Genomic DNA, 27,409 nt, shown 5'->3' on the forward strand with positions numbered 1-27,409 from the left:
TAGCCAAGGATATACTTGACAGTGTGGGTTTACAAAAGTAAAAAACAGGAAACAACCTAAATGTTGAACAACAGAGAGCTGGCTAAATAAATTATGACATATCTGTATGATGAGCTAGCATGCACACAGCCATGGAAACCCAGGTTTTTAAAAAATATTTTAAAAATATTGAGTGACCTATAGACATATTTATCTTCATGATCTATTATTAGGTTAAAAAAAAAAAGCAGGTTATAAATTGTTAGGATCAGCAAGCTCGCTATATCAGTCAGCTAGAAAACATGGAAACCACTCTAAGTATTTCAAGCAGAAAGAGACTTAGTGCAGAGAATTTGGTGTTTACAAAGCTGTGGAAGCGCTGGCTATTAAGTTCATTGCTAGCTTTTAGGACATCAGGAAGTTGCTGAAACTACAGGACACCTGAACTTCCAGCACCAAAGTGGAGAAAATGCCTGAAGATTATTCCAAAATCTATCTGGTGAGGCCCACACACCTGCCCACGGCTGCCAGAAGAACAATGCTGTGATTTATGCTTCCCTTCCACCTGCCAGATCTCATGGAAGTGCGTCTCCCTGACTGGCAGGGATTCTAGTTTCCTGGCTCCCAGCCCCTCCTGGGCAGAGGAAAGCCTAGATGGAGAGGAAGGAAATGATATTGAGTTGCCAGCAACTTCTGGTCTCTCTAAGCTGCTAACACCAGGTGGTGTCTGCCCAAACTAGAAGGCTTTTCTGAGGAAATTGCATTGTTACTCCAAAAAGCAGTCCTGTCACTACCTCGGCTCTACCTCACACAACACATCTGTGACGGGTTTACTAGCAGCTCCCACCCCCACCCCAGCCCAGGGCCTGGGCCTGGTGCAGAAATTGAGAAGACTGCAAATGAGTAAGACTCATGCCCGGGGAACTTACCAGGACCTTCCAGTGGTACCTACTTTTCCACAGGAAGCCACAACAGTCAAGAATCTATCATGATTTTGCAAGACGATCCTAAGAAAAGCCCTTTTGTATTGTGGCTGGTAGTGGCCAATTTAAATGCCGTAAACGCCCTCCATTTTGCCTGCACTCCGCCTTGTTCTGGAAGCCCACATCCAAATTCCAAGGTCCATCTTGCCTCTCTCTCTGTCCAAGCCCACTGCTTCAAGTGCCCACAGGGGTCCTGACTCCCCTCAAGCCTAGGGTCTGACTTACTCTTGCCATCTTGCCAGAAGCTGGATTTCCATCCTGAGCTCCAATCTGATGGCAGGAGCCGTTTTCTGCTGACCAGCCTCCCTTGGCTGAGAAATGGGGTTAGCTGTAGTGGGATGCACCAAATAGAACACTTTAATCCTCACAGTTATCATCAGCCTCCAGTCATTGCACTCAATCCGCTGCTTCTGGGCTGGGTGCCCACCATTCACTCTTGCAGGCCTCCTGTCAATGGCTAGCCATGCTCTTCCTCACTTTGCTTGCAACTCAATTGACTCCCACACCTGTCTGTTTGCTCTTGATCTTCTCTCATGAGAAAAGAGTGGGGATGTGTCTATACCCACCCAGGTAATACAAGCTCAGCTTCCTTGCCTCTTAAATGACTGGGCTAATTAAGGGCCAGACGAAGTTCATGGGTCTGGAAGATGTGGAGATTCTGGATCAAAGATTCCTTTTTGTGCCCCTGAAGCTGACCGTCATAGTAGGGAGAAGGAGGCCAGCTCAGAGAAGACATTGGCAGGGCCCTTTTGTCTCTTTCAGGCTACCTGACTTCAGCCCACCATCCACCTAAGTGCCTTCAGTCATCCTAATGGCCCACACTGGAAAGTCCCCTTTCTCTCTACTGCCCCAACCCTGGGCATCGTCACCCAATGGTGACGATGAAGTCAGCCAGGTTCCTGATAAAGGTTCATGGCCAGAGGACCTCACAACTGCATCAGGAAATGGAGGGACAGCGGAAGAAGGTTATATGTTTAGGACAAAAGAACAGCCCTTGGGACCATGCCGGAGATGTGTGGAGGGGATAAGTGGTTATTGCTCTCAGAAGCAGCAGAGTTAAGTCCAAATGTTGAGAAGTGGCCAAACTAACTGGACATTTTCCTTTATCTCTTAACAGCTTCAGAGGACTCATCCAGCCTGCCTCACCTCCCCTAGCATGGAAATGTCCACCCATACCTATATTCCATGAACCTGAGAAGCCCAACATTCAGAACCATGTCTCCCCCCAAAGACGAGGGCTTAAGATAGCCCTGAGGGTAACAGAGGGGCAAGAAATCTTTGGGGAGAAGCAGAAGGGTATCTGGTTTTCTTCCAAAGCCCCCTGCTCCTTGCTCCTTAGTCCTCAGTAGCCTTCCTCCCTTCCCCGGCCCTCCTCACCCTCTTGCTCAGCTGTTTCCTCTCTCAGTCAGGGGTTTGCAGTACCTCTTGTGGATCCTCATTCCCTTGAGGACAGGAGGCTGAGAGCTCACATCCCAAGCTTCAGCTCTTTCCTGTAGCCACACTCCCATCTCACCTTCACCCTGTTTTTGTGCCTCTACTTCCAAGGGGGGGAATGATCTCCAAGGGAGGAAGTTCCGAGCTAAGGAGGGATGTCTGGATTAAAATTATGTTGGGTGCCTGGCTGGATCAATTGGAAGGGTGTGTACCTCTTGATCTCAGGGTCATAAGCCCTACTTTGGGTGTAAAAATTACTTAAAGAAATAAAACTTTAAAAAAGAGAGAGAAAGTTGAGTAAATAAAAGCAGAATACATTAAGACTAAGTGTAGTTCCTTCCAGAAAAGCAAGATGTCCGAGTCATGGGAAACTCAACATAACCCACCATCTTAATATGTAAAATAGAGAGATTCAGTTTTCTCCAACATGTTGAATGGAGAGATTCTAGAAATAGTTCCCTATTAAAGACAGATGTCAGCTGTCACCATAAACTATTACCACTACTGTTTGACACTGTTCTGGAATCACTTGACAATGCAATTAGATAAAAGAATAAAATAAGAGATATAAATATTACAAGAAGAAACTATAATTATTATCACTGGTTGATATTATTCTATACATGGATATTCTAAGAAAATCAGCTAAAGAATTTTTAGTAATAATCAGAAAATTTAGCAAGATGGCTAGTTTAAAAACAAGATCTACAAGAAATAACAGATGTTGGCAAGGATGTAGAGAAAGGGGAACACTCTTGCACTGTTGGTGGGAATCCAAACTGGTGCAGCCACTGTGGAAAACAATATGGAGTTTCCTCAAAAAATTAAAAATGAAAATAAAATAAAATAAAATAAAAATGGAGCTACCCTATGATCCAGCAGTTGCACTATTAGGTATTTACCCAAAGAATACAAAAATGCTAATTCAAAGGTATACATGCACTCCTATGTTTATGGCAGCATTATTTACAATAGCCAAGATATGGAAGCATCCCAAGTGTCCACTGACTGGTGAATGGATAAAGATGTGGTGTATACAATGGAATATTACTCAGCCATAAAAAAGAATGAAATCTTGCCATTTGCAACAACACCGATGGAGCTAGAGAGTATAATGCTAAGCAAAATAAGTCAGTCAGAAAAAGACAAATACCATATGATTTCACTCATGTGTGGAATTTAACAAAACAAATGACCAAAGGGGGAAAACATGAGAGGAAGACAAACCAAGAAACAGAGTCTTGACTATAGAGAGCAAACTGATGGTTACCAGAGGGGAGGTTGGTGGGGGGGGGGGGGGGTAGGGGATGGGAGTAGCAGGTGATGGGCACTTGGCTGATATATAGAAGAGTTTAATCACTATATTGTATACCAGAAAATAATATAATACTATATGTTAACCAACTGGGATTAAAATAAAAACTTAAAAAACTAAATAATAATAATAATAAAGTCATTAAAAGTAAAATAAAAAATAAACAAGTTCTAAACAGAAGAAATAGGGTCCCATCCATGAAAGCTACAAAATCATAACATGAAACATAGGAAAAATTGTGCGGGTGTCCATGAAAAGAATTACAAAACCCAAATAAATATAGACTTGAACAAATGGAGAAAGAGATACCCTGCTTTTGGATAAAAAGTTAATAATACTGTAAGCACATCAGTATCACCATAGGGAATCTATGCATTCAGTGGAATTTTTTTTTTTAAATAACTTGACAAAATGGTTATAAATTCATCTGGAAAAATAATAGGGAAGAATATCCAGAAATTTCCTAGAGGAAGTAACAAGGGAGTGGTAGCCCTATAAAACACTTCTTAAAATATTATACAACTACAAGGGCCCCTGGGTGGCAGTCAGTTGAGTGCCCGGCTCTTTGTTTCGGCTCAAGTCGTGATCTCAGGTCCTGAGATGGAGCCCCACACTGGGCTCCTTGTTCAGTGCAGAATCTGCTTGAGTTTCTTTCTCTCTCCCTTTCCCCCAAGCTCGTTTTCTCTCTCATTCTAAAATAAACAAGTAAATCTTTTTTAAAAAATATATTATACAGCTGCAATAATTAAAATAGTATGGGACTGCTGAAGACAGATCAGTAGTAAAGAATGCAGAAATTTGAAATTGACCCAAATAAACATGAGAATTCAATTCAATAAGTTGAAACACTAGCCACACATTCAAGACAAAAATAAATACATCTGCATTCCCTACCTCACTCCTAACACTGAAATAAATTGTGACTGGATCAAAGATTTAACAACAACAACAACAAAAAGAAACATTTGAAAAATAAAGCCTTAGAGTGCCAGAAGAAAATACATCTAAATGTTTTTATGACCCCGGGGTAGCAAAGGCTTTTCTAATCATGGAATAAAACAGAAGTCATAACAGAGATTAACAGATGTATCCACATAGAAAGAAAAGAAAAAAACAGTTTTAAAAGGAAAAACTTTATAAATGAAATCAAAGGACAAAAGAAGAGAACAAGGCTTGCTAGATGTGTGACAAAAATGCTCTGTTCCCTAATTTTGAAAAAAGACATATTTTACAAAACAACAAGAAAAAGACAACAACCCAATGGGAAATATAGGCAAAGAACATAAACAGGCTATTCACAAAATTGCAACTGGCTAATAAAGTATAAATATTCCATCTCACAATTTCAAGTGCAAATGAAAACAAGATATAATTTTTTACTTATCAGATTGGCAGTGCTAAGAAGAGTCATAACAGTGTTGTGGAAGGTACGATTACACAGGCCGCCTCATACAATGCCAATGGAAGGAAAATTAGTACATTCTGGAGAGCAATTAGGCATATCTACCGAATTTTAAATGTTCATACTCTTTGATCTGGCAGTTTAACTTCCAGGATTTTATCCTGCAGAAGTATTTATGCAAGAGCCCAAAGGAAAATGGACAAAGATGTTCCTCACAACACTATTTATATGTATTTTTTTAGGTTGGGGGCAATAACCCAGCGGTTCATTTACAGGGGGCTGCTTAAATAAATTATAGTATGTCCATAGAGTGAAATACTATGCAGCTATTAAAAAGAATAAGGAAGGGGCACCTGGGTGGCTTAGTTGGTTAAGCATCTGCTTTCAGCTCAGGTCATGGTCCCTGGGGTCCTAGGATCGAGCTCATCAGGGAATCTGCTTCTCCCTCTGCCCCTCCCCTGCTCATGCTCTCACTCTCTCTCAAATAAATAAGTAAATAAAATCTTATTAAAAATATATATATACTTTTTAAAAATAAGAATAAGGAAACTTTCAGGGGCTCCTGGCTGGCTCAGCTGGTAGAGCATGTGACTCTTGATCTCAGGGTTGTGAGTTCGAGCTCTATACTTTTTTACTAAAAAAAAAACAAACAAACATAGTTTTTACTAAAAAAAAACATATATGGAAGCTTTCTGTACATACTATTACACAAAGATATCTAAGATGATAAGTGAAAAAACTAGTTGCTAAACTTACATACCATATAACCTACATTTGTAAAATGACATTTAAAATAATCTGCTTTAATCATGCCTTGGCCTAGTCACTCTTCCTCCTTCAGAGGTCCCTAAGGAAGCTAAATGCCTAAGAACAGTGGTAAAGGAAAGAAAATATTTTATTACCAGCTGGGGCCCTGGCATCAAGCCTGAACTCCAGTAAGTGGGACAGAGGCCCCCCGTTCCTTGCACATAACAAAGGACCCAGAGGTTCACAAGGCTGTGTTTCTCTACTTTTGCACCTGTCACTTGACCTGAGGCTACAGTTCTGATCCTGAGTACCTCTCAGTTGTACCTGCACACATAGAAGCATCCACTTTGCTCCGAAGACTTCACCCTCTAGTGGCCCTGGCATCTCTCCCCTGTGGGGATGAGGGCAGAGGGAGATGATCAGAGGAGAGACAGGGAAAGGGGTTGACCCACCTTCTGGGGTCAGAGGTGATGAGCCCTCCCGGATGCAGGGGGTGGACCAGGGCCAGGAATTGCGACAGCTGGTGGCTGGGGCTGTGGGTGAGTGGGCAGGCGGCCTGCTGTGGTAAGGAGGGGAAGGGTTTGTGGGAAACGTGGTTGGCAGAAATAGCCAGGATGGTGTGCACCAGCAGCCTCGGGGAGGGGACCCTCGCCCTCAGTCAACTCCCCCAGGGTTTGTCCTGGGGCACCGCAAGCCACCTGTCTGCCCTATAGGCCTTGAGTCACTTCCTGTGTTTTCCCTTTGCCCCAGGTAGGCTCCTGACTCACAGCACCCCCTTTCCTTCCTGTCCCTGTGTGACATGAGGGCAAGGACAAGACTCACCCGAAAGCCAGGAGAAAGAGGACCACGGGTCCGTATAATTGCCCCTCTGACCTCCATACCTCTTGCACCCTGGCCTCCCCATTCCTGACAGAGTTGACCCCAGCACCACAGGAAGCCCAGTTCAAAGGCACCTCAGTCAGTCCCCTGCGTGCAACCCAGCATGAACAGGGTCCTCATAAACCCCATCTCTCAGAAAGAAGGGTTAGAGTAGCTCTGATCTCCAGTTTCAGCATACTCAGCCTTCTTTTCTCAGCCTGGCTAGGCCCTCTCTCTCCTCTCCTGAATTACAACAGAACCCCTCAAGGGTGAAACTGTATCTCATTCCCTCAACAAATGTTTTCTAATTTAATCAGAATCAAGCTAAGTCTCCCGGACAGGAGCCACAGGCCCATCTGGTTGAGAAACACAGAGGAACTGTGAAGTCAGTGGAGGAACTTTCTCCGCCTGCATGATAGACACTGTGGGTTGTGCACTCAACTTCTGTCCCCAGACCCCTTTGCTCCTTTAAAACCCAACCCACCCCGCCACAGGGTCCTATGCCTTGCCACCCAGCAAAGCCTCATTCTCCCACCGGAAGTTAACAAAAGAATCAGCATGTGCTCTAACCTTGGCCCATGAGAGCTGAGGGTAAGTTTGCTAGGGTCACTTCAGGGAAAAGTGTTCTGGATCTTAAAAGGAGACCTACAGAAAGAGATAGCTTCTCTTCAACCTCCAGACATACCATGTCTGGATGTGATGTCTGGAACTTCAACAGCCATCTTGCAATCACGAGGGAAGCAAGCCAACACTGGAGGAGGGCAAAGCAGAAAGAATCTGAGCGCTTGATGATGTGGTAAAGCCCCTCACTTAACCACCCTGGGGCCACCCTCCCTCGGGAATTTCTTTTTCTTATGAAACAAAAACTTCCTGTATTGTCTAAACCCTTTTGGTGGGGTGTTCTGTTACTTGCAAGTCAAAGGGTCCCTATGATACAGCCGGTGTTTGGGAAGCCTGCTTAAAGAAACCAAATGAGTCGTTGTGAGAAAGATGGGTGTGTGGCCTGAGGAGGAAGGAGATCACATTTTCCAAACTTCTGGCTCATGTTTAGCCCCATGACATGGGACCCAGCCAGCTGGGGGCTGAGAAACAGGAGGAATGCAGACCATGTGTGGATAAAGACGTGAGAAATGGGAGGTGGAGTGAGGGGCCTCCGGGAATCAGCAGCTCGGATGTGGTGAAAGAGAGGTATGGAGATGCTCCTTGCCACATTAATGCTAATTCTAAAAAAAAGTGGAAACACCCCAGGGGTTCATTTATGGAGAATTGGTTAAGTAAATCATAGCTATCCCTAGAGGGGGAGCAGTGTTTCAACAGAGCCCCAAAAGGGGCCCCTGGATGGGGCCATGCGATTCCCCCATCGTGGATCACTGAGGGAAACCAGGTCCTTCCCCAGCCCTACCTGAGAGGAGGAGCCTGAGATTGGTTCCTGGTCAGCTCCTATGACATATTCCTTTATATTATGCATTCCACCCCCGACCCCCAGCATCACTCTCCCTTCTTGAGGGCAGAACCCTACTGTTCTGTGTCTAGGGGCTGCCCCAGGCCCAGCACAGCATTTAGGGACTGACTACCTAGGGCCCAGGAGGAAGGGAGCATTTGGGGAAGGTGAGGGGAGAGGACGATGTCCAGGAAAAAAGAAACAGGGAAGTAGAAGGGTCAATGTCTCTCGAGCAGTATCACTGCCCTGAAAACAGGAGAGGCCAGTGGGGGAGACAAAGAAATAGAGTCCAGAGGGAGGAAACAAGGATGTCCGGTGGTAGTAGTAGCAGCAGAGAGCAGATTTTGTCCATTCAGCACTGTGGGGAGGGGCAGTGGCCACAGCCCAGTCACACCTCCCACTTCCCAAACCAGTACCAGCACACATATGAGCGCATACACCTGAAATAAATGTTCACAGAATCATGCTTCCTCTACCACACTCTATCCTCCATTCTGTTCTAGTTCGTGTTTTTAAAACACCGGTCCCAACCTACTGAATTAATTTCCAACCCAACTAACAGGTCATGACCTGCAGCTTGAAAATTCTGCTCTAGAGCAGGTGACACTCAAGGAGGGATCCACCCACCAGGCCCCTCCACAGCTGGCTGCTTACCACCAGCCTGGGGCAGGATTGGTAGGGAGGCCAAGGGCAAGCATTTAGATTCCTTAACAGCAACAGGACAGCAATTTTTTTTTTTAAGATTTTATTTATTTATTCATGACAGACACACACACACACACACACACACAGAGGGAGAGACACAGGCAGAGGGAGAAGCAGGCTCCATGGAGGGAGCCCGATGTGGGACTCCATCCCGGGCCTCCAGGATCACGCCCTGGGCTGAAGGCAGCGCTAAACTGCTGGGCCACCAGGGCTGCCCTAGGACAGCAATTTTATGTCTATTGAGTCCAACAATAAAATATTAGGACTTGTATTTTGAATGTCTTATTTTATTTTTCTAATAATTTCTTTGTATTTTATCTTATAATATTACTGATCTATGAGAAATCAGAATTTAAAAAATAACCACCAGGACGCCTAGGTGGCTCAGCGGTTGGGCATCTGCTTTTGGCTCAGGGCGTGATCCTGGAATCCCAGGATCGAGTCCCACATTAGGCTTCCTGCAGGGAGCCTGCTTCTCCCTCTGTCTGTGTCCCTGCCCGTGTGTGTGTGTGTGTGTGTGTGTGTGTGTGTGTGTGTGTGTCTCAAATAAATAAATAAATAGATAGATCTTTAAATAAATAACCACCACCAAAAAAAAAAAAAAAAAAACCTTGGTCCTTCACCCAGGCTGTCTTGAGAAGCACTGCTTCAGAGGATACAGGTCCTCCCCAGAGGCCCACAGTCCAGGACAGAAAGTTCCTCTGACCCTCCACACTGCAGAGTGGTCTCGAAGCCCTCCCCTCCACCGGAGCAGTACATACATGCCCCCTTCTCTGCCCACCGCAGCCCTTGGAAGCTCAGTCCCATGCATCCCTGCAGGACCAATACCAAGATGGCACCCACCGGCATTCACTGTTTCTTCTCAAGCTCCCACAATGTTTTGCCCAGGCTCCTGTTTCATTGGTTCATGGTTTTGTCTAGTTGGCTGTTGATGGACCCACTTACCATGGAATCAGGCCCTGGGTCCGACAGGAGCACAGTGCTTTGCATACAGTGTGTGCCCTGGAGGTAAGAGAGTGTGAAGAGAGAAAGAGAAACAGAGACACGGTAGGAAAAGGAGGGCTGGGCTTCGGGTATAGTTACAGTGATGAAGAATTTGAATTCAGGCCCTTCTCAGAGCCAGAGAAGGGACCTAGATGGAGACCCCAAGTGAATCGTAGCCAAGGTAGTCTGGGATGGGAGCAGGACTAGAGGAGCAGGCGAGGGGACCCGCTGGAGCAGAGAGCAAACAGACTGCTGCGAGCCAGGAACCTCAGGGCCAGCCCTGAGGGAGGGAGCCAGAGGTGGGATCCAGGGTGAACTGGGAAGGGCCTGGAAGCTGCCAAGTGTTTGCCCTCATGGGAGGGCAGGGCGAGAGAGCTGAGCCCTCTGGGGGTGGTGCTGGGAGGTTTCACAGGAAGAGCAAAGAGAGCAGACTGTACCCAGGTAAGCACTCAAGGGATCATTTCATCCATCCTCTTGCCTCCATCCCAAACTCTGGTAGCAACACCTAAACTTTCCAGTAGCTGAGATGCACTGACTCCTGGGGTGGAGGGGAGCTGCTTCCCTCTACACTGGAAGCCCCTGCCATTCCTGTCATTTTGAGAGTATCTTATTTTGGGGGGTGTTGCTGTGTGACCTCGGGTAAATTGGTTAATCTCTCAGAGCCTCAGTTTTCTCATCTGTCAAATGGGAATACTGAACTCTACCTGAAAGAGCTGCTGTGTGAGGGAAGGGAACCAATGCACAGGAAGTGCCTGGCAGATGCTGAGTGGTGGTCAGCACCTTCCTCCCATGCCCCCTTTTCCCAGGCTGTTCCCTGGACCAGCACTCAGCCTGGAAACTTGGATCTCAATCATGCAGTGTGTCTGCTGTGGGTCCACTAATCTGGCAGGGCCTGGGAGGAATCGGCTGAGATGCAAAGGGGACAATCAAAGAAGGCCTCCCAGAAGAGGTGAGTTGCAGCCAGGAGCTGAAGGAAGACTGAGCTGCCCATACAGGAGACCCAACCTCTGCAAAGACTTGTGGAAAAGAACAACCAGGAGAAGGGGATACAGGTCTGACCAGCCTAGCCAGCATCCAGAATGCACAAAGGTGTGCAGGGTAAAGGAGAGGTATGGTCGCCATTCCCGAGGGTCAGCAAACCCAGCATGCATGCCCCTTTCCTAGAGTGGCCCTTGTCCCTGCCTCCCACTGGTGACAAGAGATCATCAAGGAAGGAACCCCCACCAAACCAGATGGGCAGTCCTGGCCTCAGAGAGTGAGGCTGCCAGCTAGCCACCAGGAACTGGCAGCAAGCCAGCAGGCACAGGGGCAAAGGCCCGGAGGGTGGGCTCTCGGCTCTTGTCATTTCTCTAGAATGAGTAGGGACCTAGATGCCTAAAAAGCCTGACTCTTCCCAGGGGGACAGCAGCCCAGCCCCAGCCCCCAGCCCCTCTACCTTTAGCCAGACCCTCTAGAGCCTGCCCCACCTTGACTCACCCAGCAGCCCCCTTTCTCTCTCTCTCTCTCTCTCTCTCTCTCTCACACACACACACACACACACACACACACACACACAGGCAGACAGGGGTCCCCCAGTGCCCTGTGGGAGGAACTGCTTCTAGAGAAAGGGGGGTTCTCCTTGTACCAGATAACACAAAGAGGCCAAAGGATAGGGGGCTGGAGAGATACATAGAAAGACAGGAGAACCTTAAAGAAGAGTCAGTGACTCAAAGACAAGAGGATAAGAGAAAGGAGAAAGAGGGACTCCTGGATTGCTCAGTGGTTGAATGTCTGCTTTCCACTCAGGGCATGATCCTGGGATCAAGTCCCACATTGGGCTCCCCACAAGGGGCTGCCTATGTCTCTGCCTCTCTATGTGTGTCTCTCATGAATAAATAAATAAAGTCTGAAGAAGAAGAAGAAGCAGGAGGAGGAGGAAGAGAAGGAGGAGGAGGAGAAAGGGACAGAGACAGAGAGGGTGGGTGGGGAGACAGAGACAGTGAGGCATGACCCTCAGACATGGAACAGGACACTGCCCCGTGGAGCTCCAGTGGCGGGCAGGAGGTGTCTTCCATCACCCACTGCACAGGAGGGGTCCCACCTTCTCTACCCCAGTGCCTTCAGTCACCCATGCTGGCCCATCACAAGGAACGTTCCTAACGCTCCTCCTGCTAGGTGCAGAACGCAAGGCCCCCCCACATCTGTCCACCGCTCATTCTGAACAGGCCTCCTGTGAGGCCCGGGTGCATCAGACCCCAGCAGCACCAAGCAGCAGGCCCTAAATGCATTACCACCCATTTGCAGAAAACACCCCCCACTCCCACCCTCTGGGTGTGTATCTGAAACTCAGGCCATCTTAGAGCTGAAGATAGACGTGTAGCCTGAGGCCAAGGAAGAAGCTACCTCCCAGCAACCAACAGGAGCCCCCGGGGGGCCTAGGACCACACCTAGGGCAGGTCAGGGACCTAGGGAAGGCCCCTGCCAGGGCCCAGCATGGCCCATCTCCACCACACACACACACACTCCAGGACGCAGCAGGAAAGACCATGATTAGACAACAGGAAGAACTCAGGGCAGGCCAATGGGAGGAGTCCATGAAGAGGGAGCTTGTGGTCCTCCTCCTGGAAGGCCCTGCAGCCCAGCCTTTTCCCACCTCTCTCCACCCCCAGCGATGAGTCAGGGATTCCACAAATTTTAAATTCCTGTCTTCCTTTGGGCAAGATACTTGACACTCTCCTGGGCTGTCTCTCCTGCCACAGCAGTGAAATCAACCATTTCCAGGGCCCCCTTTCTCCATGGCTCTGGGGCAGACCCTGCTTTCCCCGTGAGTCACAGCAACTGCAATGGCCCTCCCTGCCCTGGCCCAGGGCTCACTCCTGGTCACACAGGGGCTCCTGGCTTTTCAGGAACTGCCCCTTCTGCCCAGAAGCTCCTTCCCCAAAGCAGCTTCTTCTCCTCTACACATAGCAGGCTCCCCCTGAGCGACTGTGCATCAATGAATGGCAGAAGATCCTGTAAGGGAGAGACCTTGCGAGCTACTCTCAGGGGCCCCCAGTAAGCAGAGCTGTGGAACTTCGAAAAAGGAAGCTCTGTGTGGGTCCTGCGGTCAGGTTCCCTCTGAGCCTCAGAGCAGGGCCTAGTACACGCTTGCTATGATGGAGGGACTCAGTAAATATTTGTAAGAGGGAGGGAAGATGGGAGAAAGGGGGAAGGAAGGAATCTCTAGGCCCTTGGCTTCTCTTTGAGGGATGCTCTCTGGTTGAGGAGCTTCCTGGTGACTAGGACTACCTGGGCCTTGTCCATCCTTTGCCCCCCCGTACCAGGCACAGGAAAGTACAGAGTAGCTCCTCCTGACAAAGTTGAAAAGTCTGAATTGAACCTGAGGACCCTGAGTACCAAGAAGCCAGATCCCAGGCTCAGGGAAAAAGTGGCCTCAGACTCCAGACCCACAGTGAGTGTAACAAGAGTGGGGTGGGGTCAAAGGCTGCCATGGGGCCAGGCGGAGGCCGAGGGCAGTGTGGGACACCAGCCCGGGGCTCATGGCTGGCCAAGGCTCCATGTGCCCCTTGAGGGAGAGAGGTGCAGGGCAGACCAGGCAAGGCTGAGGTCTGTCCCTCCAGTGGGATCAAAGCCTGGGGAGGAAGGAGAAGCTCAGGGAAGGGAGGCCCAGAGGACAGAGAGGCTCCCCACCACCCCTGCAAGGTGGAGCACAGCCACCCAATATTGCCCCAGCTCAGCAGGAGCAGCTGGGAATGGATGAGGATCCCTGTCTCAGGAAGGCAGGTGAGTTTCCATGAGTAAATCTTTTCTAGCATCAAACCAAAACTTGTATCTCGAGCCCAGCAAGCAAAGCTGCCCACTTTCTCCCTCCAGAACAGCAAAAACCTAAAAGGCACTGTGGACAGACCCACCACATGACATCCTTTTCTCCTTCAGTCAGCCTTCAGGGGCTGGTTGCTGTGGCCGAAGAGCAGTGGTGAGGCAGGTCGGGGTGAGAGAGACTTTCTTCTGAGCCCCCATTGAACTCCGTGTTCGACTGTGACATTCTTGCCCAAGAAGATGAAGTGCCAGGGTCAGGGCTCAATGGTGGGGTGGGATTCAACCCTGAAGAAGGAGACAGAAGTCAGAGAGACCCCCACACGTCCATGCAGGGTAATAGTTAATTGCCAGGGCTTGAGTAAATGCTGTGGCAGGAAGCCCCAACCAATCCCCGCTGCTCCCATGGTTTCAAAGCCTAGCGGGGTCAGGGACAGTCAGAAGTCACAAGGCCAGTTCAGGGAGGACATTTTCCCTTCAGGATGAGAAGGTTCTCTCGGGAATGGGTCCCAGGCCTAGAGCTGGAGAGAGCTGCTGATGTAATTGCTCCCTCTTGTGGGGCAGGGGGTGGAGCTGGCCGGGGCCGGGTGTGCCTGCCATGACAGGGGACTGGCCAATGGCAGGGCCAGGGAGGAAAGGAACCTCTCCCGGATATTTCTATTATCTTGAGGAGAAAGGGAGGCGGGAAGAAAATTTGGCCGAAAAGCAAACTGAACTTGCAACTTGGTTTAATAACCAAATCCCAGTTCTCTGTGGGCCAGAGCTCCCTCTCTCCGTCCCCTCCCGGGAAATTCAGGTCAGGCTTGGGGCTGGGAACTGGAAAGCCGAGCCTCTCAAGGCCCGCCCCCAAACAGCCTAGAGCCCCAGAAGTGAGATCCCTCTGCCCTGGAATTCTGGCCAGGTGGGGAAAATGCAGGGTCCCTCCCCAGTCCTAGAGAAGACAGGGGCTCCCAGAGATGGGGGCTGCATTTTCCACCCCCTGACTGGTGGGGCGGGGGGTGAACGGTTTAAAGAAAGGCTGCCCTGACTGAAGGCTTCCCCACCACTTACCCATGCGCTCACACACATTCATATACACATTCACATGCCCATGGACACACATGCACGCCAACACACACATAACATACTCACTCATCTGCCATCACACACACTCACATGCTCATATACGTACGCCCACACATACACACACACTGAGACACCTACACACACACTCGCCCCTGGGGGTTAGGACCAGGCTGGGTAGGAGAGGGCCCTTCTGGGAGAATGGCATGGCTAGTAGCTGCCAAGGGGAGGGTGGGCAGAAGCCTGGGACTGGGCAGGGAGCCCAAGAGTCCGGGGGTGGTGCTGAGAGCCACCATGCTGTGACAGGGGCAGGGACGTGAATGGAGTGGACATTGCTCCTGCCCCCTTCCAGGGCCTGCCTCTGGCCAGGCCAGCCTCCATTCCCGGCATTGTCTCCGGTGCCTTGGGCAGGGTTCCCAGGCCTGGCTGCACTGAGGGATTGGCCAAACAGCCGTCCTGTGCCCTCCAATTCCCCTCTCCCCTTGGAAGGGAGGGTTGTATGGGGAAGTAGAGAAGAAGGAAGGTTCCTGAATCACTGTATCCCATCCCCCAGCCCACACAGGTGGCCTGCAAAGGAGCTCAGCAGGGGAGGATAGCCCCAGAGGCCCAGACTCCTCAAACCCCCATCCTTCCCAGGCCAGAAAGCCTTAGAAGTCCAGCTCACCTCTACCCATCCCCTTGACCATGACATTCACTCTTGCCCTCATCCCTGGGGTTCCATTGGCTGTTTTCACAAGCTGGGCTTAGTCTGGGGTTCTCCTTCCCCACATCCCGTCTCCCAAGCAATGGGATCTTAGCTCTGATCCACGGGAACCACATGGTTTTACTCTTAAAGACCAAATTAATCACCTAGGGGGAGGGGGATGCAAGTACTAATGGATTAATGCAAAGCAGCTCCTTCTCTGACACCTGGCTCTTCCCTGCCTCATCCAAGAGGTTTCCCCGTCTGCTTCTGGCAGCCTTTGCCCAGAATGGGGCTCCTCATCTCTCCCTGATGGTGCCAGGTAGTTCAGCCGCCATCACAAGTGGGTGCACCTCAGCCAGAGGAAGGGACCCCGTGAACAAGAAGACCAGCTATTGCCTGGGAACCCACGAGGCCTCCCTTATGGGCCTCAGGCAACACTCCCCAGTGGGCCCTATAGAATAACAAGAAGGCCACCATCCTGCCTTCGCTTGTGTCCAGGAAGCACTCCTCCCTGCCCTGGAGCTGAACCTGGTACAGGAATTCCCTCTGACACCCTCCAATGTGATCACCACCTGAGCCAAAGCAATTTTTCCAAAACACAAACCAAATTCCATCCAGCCTGTCCAGCCTGTCAAAAATTTCCCAGTGCCCTCCACACAAGTCCTTAATGTAGCACAACATATGGGACCTGGCCCCTGCTGCCACTATACGTCACCTCCACTGCCTACCAGATGCCACCATCTTCCCCCACTGAGATGACACCCCCTGCCATTCCAGGACACCTCCTCTCCTTCCAGGCTTTTCCTCCCAGCTCACTCATCAGCCTGGAGGTCTCTGCCCCCCACCCCCACCCCACTGGGGTCTAAAGCAGAAGCCCTCCTCTCTGTTTTCATGGGGCCCCAACTCTTCCCTCCTGACACTAATCAGTGTGTTGGGGTGGCCTGTTTGCTCATCAGCCTTCCCATATAAACCAGGAGCTCCAGGAGGGAAGAGATACATCTATCCTGCTCAGCATTAAGCCCTCAGCCCCAAGCATAGCTCCTGGCACAGAAGAGGTACTAGGTAAACGCAAATGAACAATAAATGAGTGAGAGAGTAAACAGACCCTAACTGCCCAGCCTTTAGGGTCGAGATGCACAGGTCTTCCAGGGCTGGAGGGAGCAAGTATGCCCACACCCCTCCACTCTTCCGCCTCAACCCACTGCTGCATGCAACTCAGGAAAGTCAGTTCCCCGCCCTCTGGGAGGAATCATCTAGATAGTCCCTTCCCTCTCCAAGCTCCACACCTTTTAAGGCTCAGCTCCAATCAGGGAACCCACTTCAGAGAGCCACCCAACTACCTCCACTCTTGCTCCAAGACCTCACCTGCTCCAAACAGATGCTACCTAGGCTGTGCCAAGAGGTGCACCCTGGGCTGGATCCCCTGGAAGGGTGGATAAGCCTGGTCTAGTCTTGGGGGTGGGGGGGCGTGGGGAGGCAGGGTTCAGAAAGCCAGGGCTCTATCATTTCCCTCCTCACTCCCTAGGCTCTGCTGGGGAACTCCAGAACCTGGAAAATGACTTCAGAGGAGAAAGGCCTCAGTGTGGAAGGAGAGGAGGTGTCAGCCAAGCAGGTGGGATCCTAAGAGAGGAAAGATCTAAGATCAGACATCAGAAGCCAGACTCACAGCCCTGTGGCAGGAACCCAGAGAAGACGGGGAAGAGCCCGGCAGGAGAAGAAAGCAATGGAGGCTTCTACCCATCTTCTTCCGCTGCTGCTTAGCTGGGGCTTCTAGGGCAGTGAGGGGCTTATTGTAAGGGCAGAGCTATGTGTGCACCCATCCTACCCCCTGGAGCCCTGCCTGCCCTCATCCCACATCTCCTGGCAGTGGCTTGGTGGCCCTACACTCAGTCACCAATGTTCTCAGTACCTAGCTGCAGGGTTGGTTTTATTTTATTTATTTATTCATGAGAGACACAGAGAGAGGCAGAGACATAGACAAGGGAGAAGCAGGCTCCCCGTGGGGAGCCCGATCCCAGGACCCCGGGATCACGACCTGAGCCAAAGGCAGATGCTCAACTACTGAGCCAGCCAGGTGCTCCTCTTATTACAATTCTTTTTGCGGATACTATTCATCTAAGGAAATGAAGCCTGCTGTCTCAATTAAATATAGTAGCTTCATCTCCCCTGCAAGATCCCCTCGCCCAACAACTCTCTGAGGCCCCCTTTGCCTATAGGATAAATATCCACATTCTCCACTTTCCAATTTTATCTCCCTTATGCTGGTCTTTTCAGAGTTCCCCCAACACAGTGTTTGTCTACCTGCCTCCATGCTCCTTGGCTTCTGCTCTTCTCTCCCTATGGAGTGCCCTCCCCCTAGTGCTACCTTTGTAGTTAGTTCTATCCTTCCAGACCAAACCATGGTACTAACTCCCGCGTGAGGCCTCCCTCCTCGGCCAAGCCAGAACTGATCTCTCTCCTTCCCTGTAAGGGATTTGGTTTACACCAAATGCCATGACAATTCCTGGCACGGAGTTGGAGTTCGTGAAATAAAAGTTGTAATAACCACACCCTGAGCTCTAAGCGCTCTGTATTCCCTGACTCATTGAATACTGACTTGTTGTTGTGCTACTTTACTATTCCCATCTTCCAGATGGATAAACCAAGGCATATGCCAAGTATCTTGCCCAAGTCAGCATCAGACCAGGGTCTGAACCAGGAACCTGATGTAGGAGCCCACATCCATGCCTCTAAACACCACGAGGAATGGAGCCACATCCACCTATTCACCTATGTCAACCCCACCCCACTCCCTGCCCAGCCCAGGACCTAGTTTAGGAAATATTTGATGGTCATGACACTCACACACCTCCAGCCTCCTGAACACACTCAGCTCACTGTGCTGGGAGTTCCTCTAGAGTGAACCCCACAGGCTGGCTCAGGGTCCCAGGAAACGTGGCCCAACAGCCTCACGGGGCTGGATCCACACACACCACACCATCCTCAGGCAACAGAGTGCCAAACGAGGGCTGGGAAAAAAATGGGGCAGCAGCCCTTTGGCCACAGCACAAGGCTGCCTGGTGGTATGCTTGCTGATTGCATTGGCTGCTGGCCGAGGTTGTGATTAATGCATCCATTGTTGGTATGACAGAGTGTGGGGAGAGCCCAGGGTGGAGTATGGAAGCAGGCAGGAGCATCAAAGTCCAGGCACAAGGGACTCTAGGGACCATGTAACACAATTGTTCAGTTCCATTTAACAGATGAGAAAATTGAGGCCCCAGAGCTGGAACGACTTGCCTGAAGCTGAAGAGCACAGCAAAGCCTTGCAAAAAAGCACCAGCACTTCTGAGCCTTTTCTCCTCAGCCTGCCTCCGGGCCTGGGCCCCATCTCTCCCCCTGAAGAGGTTTATAATTAGCCCTGCGCAGCCCAGTAACCAAGAGGCCCAAACTCTTCCGTGATCCCAGCAGAGGAAGGGGTGCCCTCAGACAGCTCCACCAGGCTGCCATGCCCAGCCAGCAGCAGGCCCTACAACCAGAACCAGGAGAGAAGTTGGGAGAAGGCCAGCCGCTAATTGTGGAAAATAAATCAAGGACATCTAAACCACGCAGTTGAAGAAAGGCCAGTTGCACGTAGACATGTTTCCTTTTGTGCCCTTGCTCACCCAGTTTAATTGTTAATTGAAAGCCATGAGTTATATAAGTTATGTGGATACCAAAGAAGGAGTTGAATGAGCTCTTGAGAATAAACTGAGTGGTTTTCAGGATGAGGAGAGGTCTTAGAAAAGTAGGTGGTTGAGGAAGGCAACTGACCCTAAGAGGGCAACCAAGACAAAACTGTCCCCTAGTGACAGCAGTCTGGATCTGCAGATACATCGCTCAGATTTTTAGAGCCCAAGGATATGTATTCAAGTTGCTGATGCTTCACAAAATCTCAAAGAAAGTCAAGAGTTGTGCCACCATATTGATTTCTTAGTTTAATAAGGAGACAAAACCTCTCTCATCTCTGACCCTGAACTAACTGAGGACAGGGCTGTGTTGTCTCCCTGTCAGACTGGGGTCTCTGAAGTTAGGACTGGGGCTCCCCTCAGACTGGGGCTCCACGAGGGCAGGGCTGTGCCTCCCCTCAGACTGGGGCTCCCTGAGGGCAGGGCTGTGTCTCCCCCCTCAGACTGGGGCTCCCTGAGGGCAGGGCTGTGTCTCCCCTCAGACTGGGGCCCACTGAGGGGCAGGGCTGTGCCTCCCCTCAGACTGGGGGTCCCTGAAGGCAGGGCTGTGTCTCCCCCTCAAACTAGGTCTGATCTGCATTTTCCCTAAAAGACTAAGGACTCTCTGAAAACAGGAGCTATGTTGTTTCATTCCCTTCCCTGAGGCAGGCGCAGGGTCTCTCCACTAAATCAAGCCCACCTTACTCCAACCAACCTGAGTTGAGGAACCAGGAACCTAGAGCCACCTGTCACTGCAGGAAAATCTCAGGACACACCCTGGTGAGGGGAATGGGAAGGGTTAAAAAGTTACAGCTACAGGGACACCTTTCTCATTAGCTGCCCTCCCCCTGCTGTCTGCTGCCAGGGCTCGGTTGGGCCTCTGATGGGTTCCAGCTGACAGCTGGGCCTCCTCCATTCTGACCCTCGGGTGGCGGTGTCCTGTAATGACCCCACCACCGGTACCCTTCGTCACCCAAGCCAGGGAGGGCTGGCATCAAGATGCAGTGGGATGCAGGGAGGAAGGGGCAGCCCTGCCTTCGGAGAGGGGGAGTGCAGAGTACAAGTGTTCTGGGGGCTTGGGGTTCTATTAACTCTCTTGGAGGCCCAGAGTGGAGTGACAGGAGCCACCCTGCCCACAAGGGATAGTTTCTTCCACTGCCACCACCTCTGGGGGAGAGGCCCTCACATAGCCTCCAGCCTGGGCAGAGGCCCATGGCTCCCCCAGCTCCTCCTTGACCATGAGTCATTCCCAGCAGCCTTTGAGAGCAGAAGCAGCAAATGCCATCCCACTGTCTGAGGAGAGCAGGGACAAACTATAGTACTGGCCAGACATAGGTGCCCAACAGAGTTAACACTGACCTGGTCTGGATGCGGAGGCTCAGACTTGCCCCTAAGAAATCTCCGGTTTGGTTTCCCAAACATGGTCCCCTGCCCCACATCCCTTCATGCCCAGCTCTCTAACATTCTAGTGTCTTTCTCATTTACGCCCTTGTCCCTTACCCACGCCTCCTCTTAGCATCCTCGGGCCTTTCAGGACTCAACTCAAATGTCACCTCTCCTGGGAAGCTCCCCTGCTCTCCTGGATCTCTCCCCCTTTGCACAGCCTCAGTGCCACGGGCATCCTTTTATCTGCTCTCCATGTCTGTTCTCTGACTAGAAAAGGGCAGCAGGGACCGTATTCCATTCCTCTCTGTATTCCCAACACCCGGCACAGTGCCTAGCACATACTAGGAGCTCATGGTAGCATTTCCAAACACAGATCCAGCCAGAAGTTAAATAAAATCACTCAGACCCTAATAACCAATATTTACTGGTCCCAGCTGCTTCCAAAATCCCACCAACTATTCCTGGACAGGCCTAGGAGTTTTCTCATCTGACGTAATGACCTTGTGCCAAAACTCCCCCAGGACCACCCACAAAGGGCATGGTGGATGTGCCTGAGCCCTCGAGGTGCCAAAGCTGCTAGTGGTCTGTGGTAAGAGGGGGGGAATGCATCACCCTCTCCATTCTCCTGCGAAAGAATCCAAAAACAGAGCTTCCTGTGCTTGGCTTCAGAAGTTTAGGAGACAGTGTACAGTGGATATGACGGACTAGATCTCAATCCATTCCATCCTCTGCTAGGTGCTCTCCTAGACTGCAGAAACAAGAAAAGTAAAAACAAAACAAAACAAAATAAAATAAAACACTACATTTGTCAGTATCTCTTGCTGTCAGGATTCAGAATGTAATTCAGAGTTAGCTAATCAGATGTACTTGCATAAGATTTAAAAGGCTGAGCTTCTACAGCTCCTGCTGCTTTCTGGGAAAGGTGCAGGGGTGTTTTTTTTTCTTCTTGTTCTTGTTGTTTTGCTGCAGTGCTGGCAGAAAGGGTCAAGAAGGCGAGGTCCATACCTTAAGAAGGCAGAAAAAATCTCAAATAAACAACCTAACTTTGCATATAAAGGAGCTAGAGAAAAAAGAACAAAATCCAAAATCAGAAGAAAGGAGGAACTAATAAAGATTAGAGTAGAAATAAATGAGATAGAAACAACAGCAAAAACACTAGAACAGATCAATGAAACCAGGAACTGGTTCTTGGAAAAGATCAACAAAATTAATAAACCTCGAGCCAGACCCACAAAACAAAAACAGAGAGAGAGACAGAGGACTCAAATAAACAAAATCAGAAATGAAAGAGGAGAAATAACAACCGACACCACGGAAATACAAAAGATTGTAGGAGAATATTATGAAAAATGATATGCCAACAAACTGGACAACCTGGAAGAAATGGATAAATTCCTAGAAACATAAAACCTCCCAAACTGAAGCAGGAAGAAATAGAAAATTTGACCAGACTGATTACCAGCAATGAAACTGAATCAGTAATCAAAACACTCCCAACAAAAATAGTTTAGAACCAGACAGCATCACAGGTGAATTCTGTGAAACACTTAAAGAAGAGTTAATACCCATTCCCAAACTTTTTCATCCTATGATTACCTTGATACCTAAACCACATAAAGATATCACAAAAAAAGAGAATTACAGGTCAATATCTCTGATGAACATGGATGCAAAAATACTCAACAAAATATTAGCAAACCAAATCCAACAATACATTAAAAAAAAACATTCACCATGATTTATTGTGGGATTTATTCCTGGGATGCTAGAGTGGTTTGATGTTTGCAAATCAATCAATGTGATACATCACATCAATAAAATAAAGGATAAAAAATAATTTCAATAGATGAAAAGAAAAGCATTTGACAACATCTATTCATGATTAAAGTAAAACATCCATTCATGATAAAAAGCCCTCAACAAAGTAGGTCAGGAACGAGACAAGGATGCCAACTCTCATCACTTTTACTCAACATAGTATTGGAAGTTCTAGCCACAGCAATCAGACAAGAAGAAGGGAAAAAAAGCATCCAAATTAGTAAGGAAGGAAGAAATAAAACTTTCACTATTTTCAGATGACACAATAACATATATCAACAAAGTAGGTATAGAGGGAACATACCTAAACATACTGAGGGCCATCTACAAAAATCCCACAGCTAACATCATCCTTAATGGGGAAAAACTGAGAGCTTTTCTCCTTAGGTCAGGAACCAAGACAAGAATGTTAAATCTTGTCACTTTTATCCAACACAGTACTGGAAGTCCTAGCCACAGCAATCAGACAAGAAAAAGAAAAAAAAAAAAAAAAGGCATCCAAATTGGTAAGGAAGAAATAAAACTCTCACTATTTGCAGATGACATAATAATATATATAGAAACCCCTAGAGGCCCCTGAGTGGCCTTCAGCTCAGGTCATGATCCCAGAATCCTGGAATGAAGCCCCAGATTGGGCTCCCTGCTAGTCAGGGAGTCTGCTTCTCTCTCTGCCCCTCACCCCACTCATGCTCTCTCTCACTCGCTTGTTCTATCTCTCAAATAAACAAAATCTTTCAAAAAAGAAAACCCTAACAACTCTGCAAAAAAAAACTCCTAGAACTGATAAATGAATTCAGTAAGGTCACAGGATACAAAATCAATATACAAAAATCCACTGCATTTCTATATACTAATAATGAAGCAGCAGAAAGAGAAATTAAGAAAACAATCCCATTTACAATTGCACCAAAAATAATAAAATACCTAGGAACAAATTTAAACAAGGCGTGGAAGGCCTATACTTGGGTACCTATAAAACATTGATGAAAGAAATTGAAGATGAGCACTTGGATAGCTTAGCCAGTTAAGCATCTGACTCTTTGATTATGGCTCAGGTAATAATCTCAGGGTTGTGAGACTGAGCCTTGAGCTATGTACAGAGCCTGCCTGAGATTCTCTTTCTCTCCCTCTGCACACACCCCCAACTCTCCAAAGAAAGAAAAGAAAGAGAAATTGAAGACAACACAAACAAATGGAAAGACATTCCATGCTTATGGAGTAGAAGAACAAATATTGTTAAAATGTCCATACTACGGTGCCTGGATGGCTCAGTGGTTGAACATCTGCCTTTGGCTCAGGTCATGATCCCATGGTCCTGGGATCAAGTCCCACATCAGTCTCCCTGGAGGGAGCCTGCTTCTCACCCTACCTGTGTCTCTACCTCTCTCTGTGTCTCTCATGAATAAATAAAGTCTTTAAAAAATAAATAAATAAAATAAAATGCCCATACCACCCAAAGCAATCTAAAGGCTTAACGCAATCCCTATCAAAATACCAGCTTCATTGTTCACAGAACTAGCATAAACAATCCTAAAATTCGTATGGAACCACGAAAGACCCCAAAGAGCCAAAGCAATCTTTTTTTTTTTTTTTTAAGATTTTATTTATTGGGACACCTGAGTGGTTCAGTGGTTGAGCATCTGCCTTCAGCTCAGGGCATGATCCCGGGGTCCTGGGATCAAATCCCATACCGGGCTCCTCACAGGGAGCCTGCTTCTCCCTCTGTCTGTGTCTCTGCCTCTCTCTCTGTGTCTCTCATGAGTAAAAAAATAAAATATTTTTTAAAAGATTTTATTTATTTATTTATTTATTTATTTATTTATTTATTTATTTGAGAGAGAGGGATAGAGCTCTCATGCATGAGTAGGAGGAGGGGCAGAGGGAGAGGGATAAGCATACTCCGCACTGAGCAGGGAGTCCAAGGGGGGGCTCAATCCCAGGACCCCAGGATATTGACCTGAGCCAAAGGTAGAGATCTAACCAACTGAGCCACCTAAGTGCCCCTAGCCAAAGCAATCTTGAAAAAGAAAAACAAAGCTGAAGGATTCACAATTCAAAATTTCAAGTTATATTACAAAGCTATAGTGATCAAAGCTGTGTGGTACTGGCACAAAAATAGGCACATAGATCAGTGCAACAGAATATAAAACTAGAAATAAACCCACAATTCTATAGTTAGTTAGTATTCAACAAAACAGAAAAGAATATCCAATGGGAAAACGTCTCTTCAACAAATGGTGCTGGGAAAATTGGACATGCAAAAGAATGAAACTGGACCACTTTCTTGCACCATACACAATAATAAACTCAAAATGGATTAAGGACATAAATGTGAGACCTGAAACCATAAAAATCCTAGAAGAGAACACAGGCAATAATTTCTCTGACGTTGGCTATAACAACATCTTTTTATTTGTGTCTCCTGAGGCAAGGGAAGCAAAAGCAAAAAACAAACTATTGGGACTATATCAAAACAAAAAACTGGGATCCCTGGGTGGCGCAGTGGTTTAGCGCCTGCCTTTGGCCCAGGGCGCGATCCTGGAGACCCAGGATCGAGTCCCATGTTGGGATCCCGGTGCATGGAGCCTGCTTCTCCCTCTGCCTGTGTCTCTCCTCTCTCTCTGTGTGTGACTATCATAAATTTAAAAAAAAAAAAAAAAAACTTCTGCACAACAAAGGAAACAAACAACAAACTAAAAGACAACATACAGAATAAGTGAAGAAATTTGCCAATGACATATCCAACAAAGAGTTAGTATCCAAAATATTTAAAGAACTTCTACAACTCAACACCAAAAAAATCAAATAATCCAACTAAAAATGGGTAGAAGACATGAAGAGATTCTTCTCCAAAGAAGACATCCAGATGGCCAAAGGATGAAAGATGTGCAACATCATTCATCATCAGGAAAATACAAATCAAAACTACAATGAATGACATATCACCTCACACCTGTCAGAATTGCTAAAACCAACAACACTGGAAACAACAGGTGTTGGTGAGGATGTGGAGGAAGGGGAACCCTCTTGTACTGCTGGTGGGAATACAAACTTGTGCAGCCACTGTGGAAAACAGTATGGAGGTCTTTCAAAACATTAAAAATAGAATCACCGTATGATCTAGAAATCACACGACAGAGTATTTACCCAAAGAATAGAAAGACACTAATTTGAAGAGATATATGCACCGCTATGTTTATTGCAGCATTATTTACAATAGCCAAATTATGGAAGTAACCCAAGTGTCCATCAACTGATGAATGGATAAATAAGATGTGGTGTAGATACACAATGGAATGCTATTGAGCCATTAAAAAAGAATGAAATCCTGCCATTTGCAATGACCTGGATGGAGCTAGAGGATATAATGCTAAGCGAAACAAGCCAGTCAGAGAAAGACAAATGACATATTATTTCACTCATATGTGGAACTTAAGAAATAAAGCAAACAGACAAAGGGAAAAGAAAGAGAGACAAACTGAAAAAAAAAAGACAACTATAGAGAACAAACAGATGGTTGTCAGTGGGGAGATAGGTGGCGGAATGGGTGAAATAGGTGAAGGATATAAGAGTACACTATCTTGGGATGCCTGGGTGGCTCAGTGGTTGAGTGCCTGCCTTTGTGGAGTGCCAGGATCGAGTCCCGCATTGGACTACCTGAATGGAGCCTGCTTCTCTCTCTGCCTATGTCTCTGCCTCTCTCTCTCTCTCTCTCTCTCTGTGTGTGTGTGTGTGTGTGTATGTGTGTCTCATGAATAAATAAAATATTTTTTTAAAAAAAGAGTGCACTAAAAAAATAATAAATAAAAAAAAAATAAAAATAAAATAAAAAAAATAAAAATAAAAATAAAAAAAGAGTGCACTTATCTTGATTGAGTACTGAGTAGAATATGGAAATGCTGAATCACTATATTATACACCTGAAACTAATATAACATTGTATGTTAACTACACTGGGATTAAAATAAAATTTTAAAAAAGAAGGAGGAGGAGGAAAAGGAGAAGAAGGATCCTAGCAGGTACAGCGTGGAGTTGGCAATGGGAGCAGCTTCCTGATCATGGCATTCCATGTGGTTCTGGAGTTGGTGACCTCACGATCACTAAAGACACAGCAGCCCCTTTGGTGGCCCAGTGCAGTGTGGCATTAAGAACTGTTCTTGAGGGATCCCTGGGTGGCGCAGCGGTTTAGCGCCTGCCTTTGGCCCAGGGCGCGATCCTGGAGACCCGGGATCGAATCCCACGACGGGCTCCCGGTGCATGGAGCCTGCTTCTCCCTCTGCCTGTGTCTCTGTCTCTCATTCTCTCTGTGTGTGACTATCATAAATTAAAAAAAAATTAAAAAGAAAAAAGAACTGTTCTTGAAAACTCAGTCTTGAGTCCCTGTCTTTGGCCTTCTAGTAGTTCTGCAGAGTTTCATACTCTGTAATAAATCCCTTCCATTTAAACCCATTAGAGTGGTCTCTGTTCCCTGCAGAGTCCTGGTGCACCGGGCTTTGTATTCTACTCCCAGCTCCCTCTCCTGCTGTTTCTCAGACTCAGATTCAGGTCTACTAGAGAGCCAGACCAGGGCAAATCCTGTGACAACTGCCTGCCCTGCTTAGAGCTGCCCTTACTTGCCTTTTGACCATGAAGCACAGTCACTCAGCCAAGATTGCTCCCAGCTGTCTCTTCTCTTTGGAGGGTTTTCTTCTAGGAGTTTCCGTAGAACCCTTGTGCATGTCTGAATCCCAGTCTAGAATGGTAGGTAGATATTCATTTCATATCAGTTCTGAGCCATTGGTGAAGTGATGATCTGAACCGGTAAGTGGTAAAGTGTGAGACTGCTTCTGGACTTGGAAGGAGAGACAGCTCTGACCGGCTAGTATGCCTGCCATGGTGCAGAAGTGGAAACCAACAGTATACAGGCTGTGTGACTGCTACCATGTTTGAAGAAGTGGATTGAAGGTCCTTCCTGCTTAGGACATTCAGCCATATGCTCCCCAGGCAGCTACCCAGCTCGAATGCCACCCCACAGCTTTCTGACACTACCTGCCCATTTTCCCACCTAAACATTTGTTCATTGACCTACTGCACCAACTATTCTCGATGCTTCCTGATTCCTGGCTCCAACTTACATCCCCAACCCATTGCTC

The 27,409-nt window shown here is 47.9% G+C and overlaps 1 long non-coding RNA gene across 2 annotated transcripts in view; it reads right to left on the minus strand.

Annotated features, from left to right (window-relative positions):
• LOC140594982 (uncharacterized) overlaps positions 1–14,112 on the minus strand; it is a 39,576-nt gene extending 25,464 nt beyond the window's left edge. For both annotated transcript variants that reach the window (XR_011996322.1, XR_011996323.1), the window contains exon 1: positions 13,739–14,112. This is a non-coding gene — a long non-coding RNA (uncharacterized lncRNA). The remainder of the gene's footprint in view (positions 1–13,738) is intronic.
• Positions 14,113–27,409: the final 13,297 nt, after the last annotated feature.

Source organism: Vulpes vulpes, chromosome 1, assembly GCF_048418805.1.
Source record: "Vulpes vulpes isolate BD-2025 chromosome 1, VulVul3, whole genome shotgun sequence".
Taxonomy (NCBI): Eukaryota; Metazoa; Chordata; class Mammalia; order Carnivora; family Canidae; genus Vulpes; species Vulpes vulpes.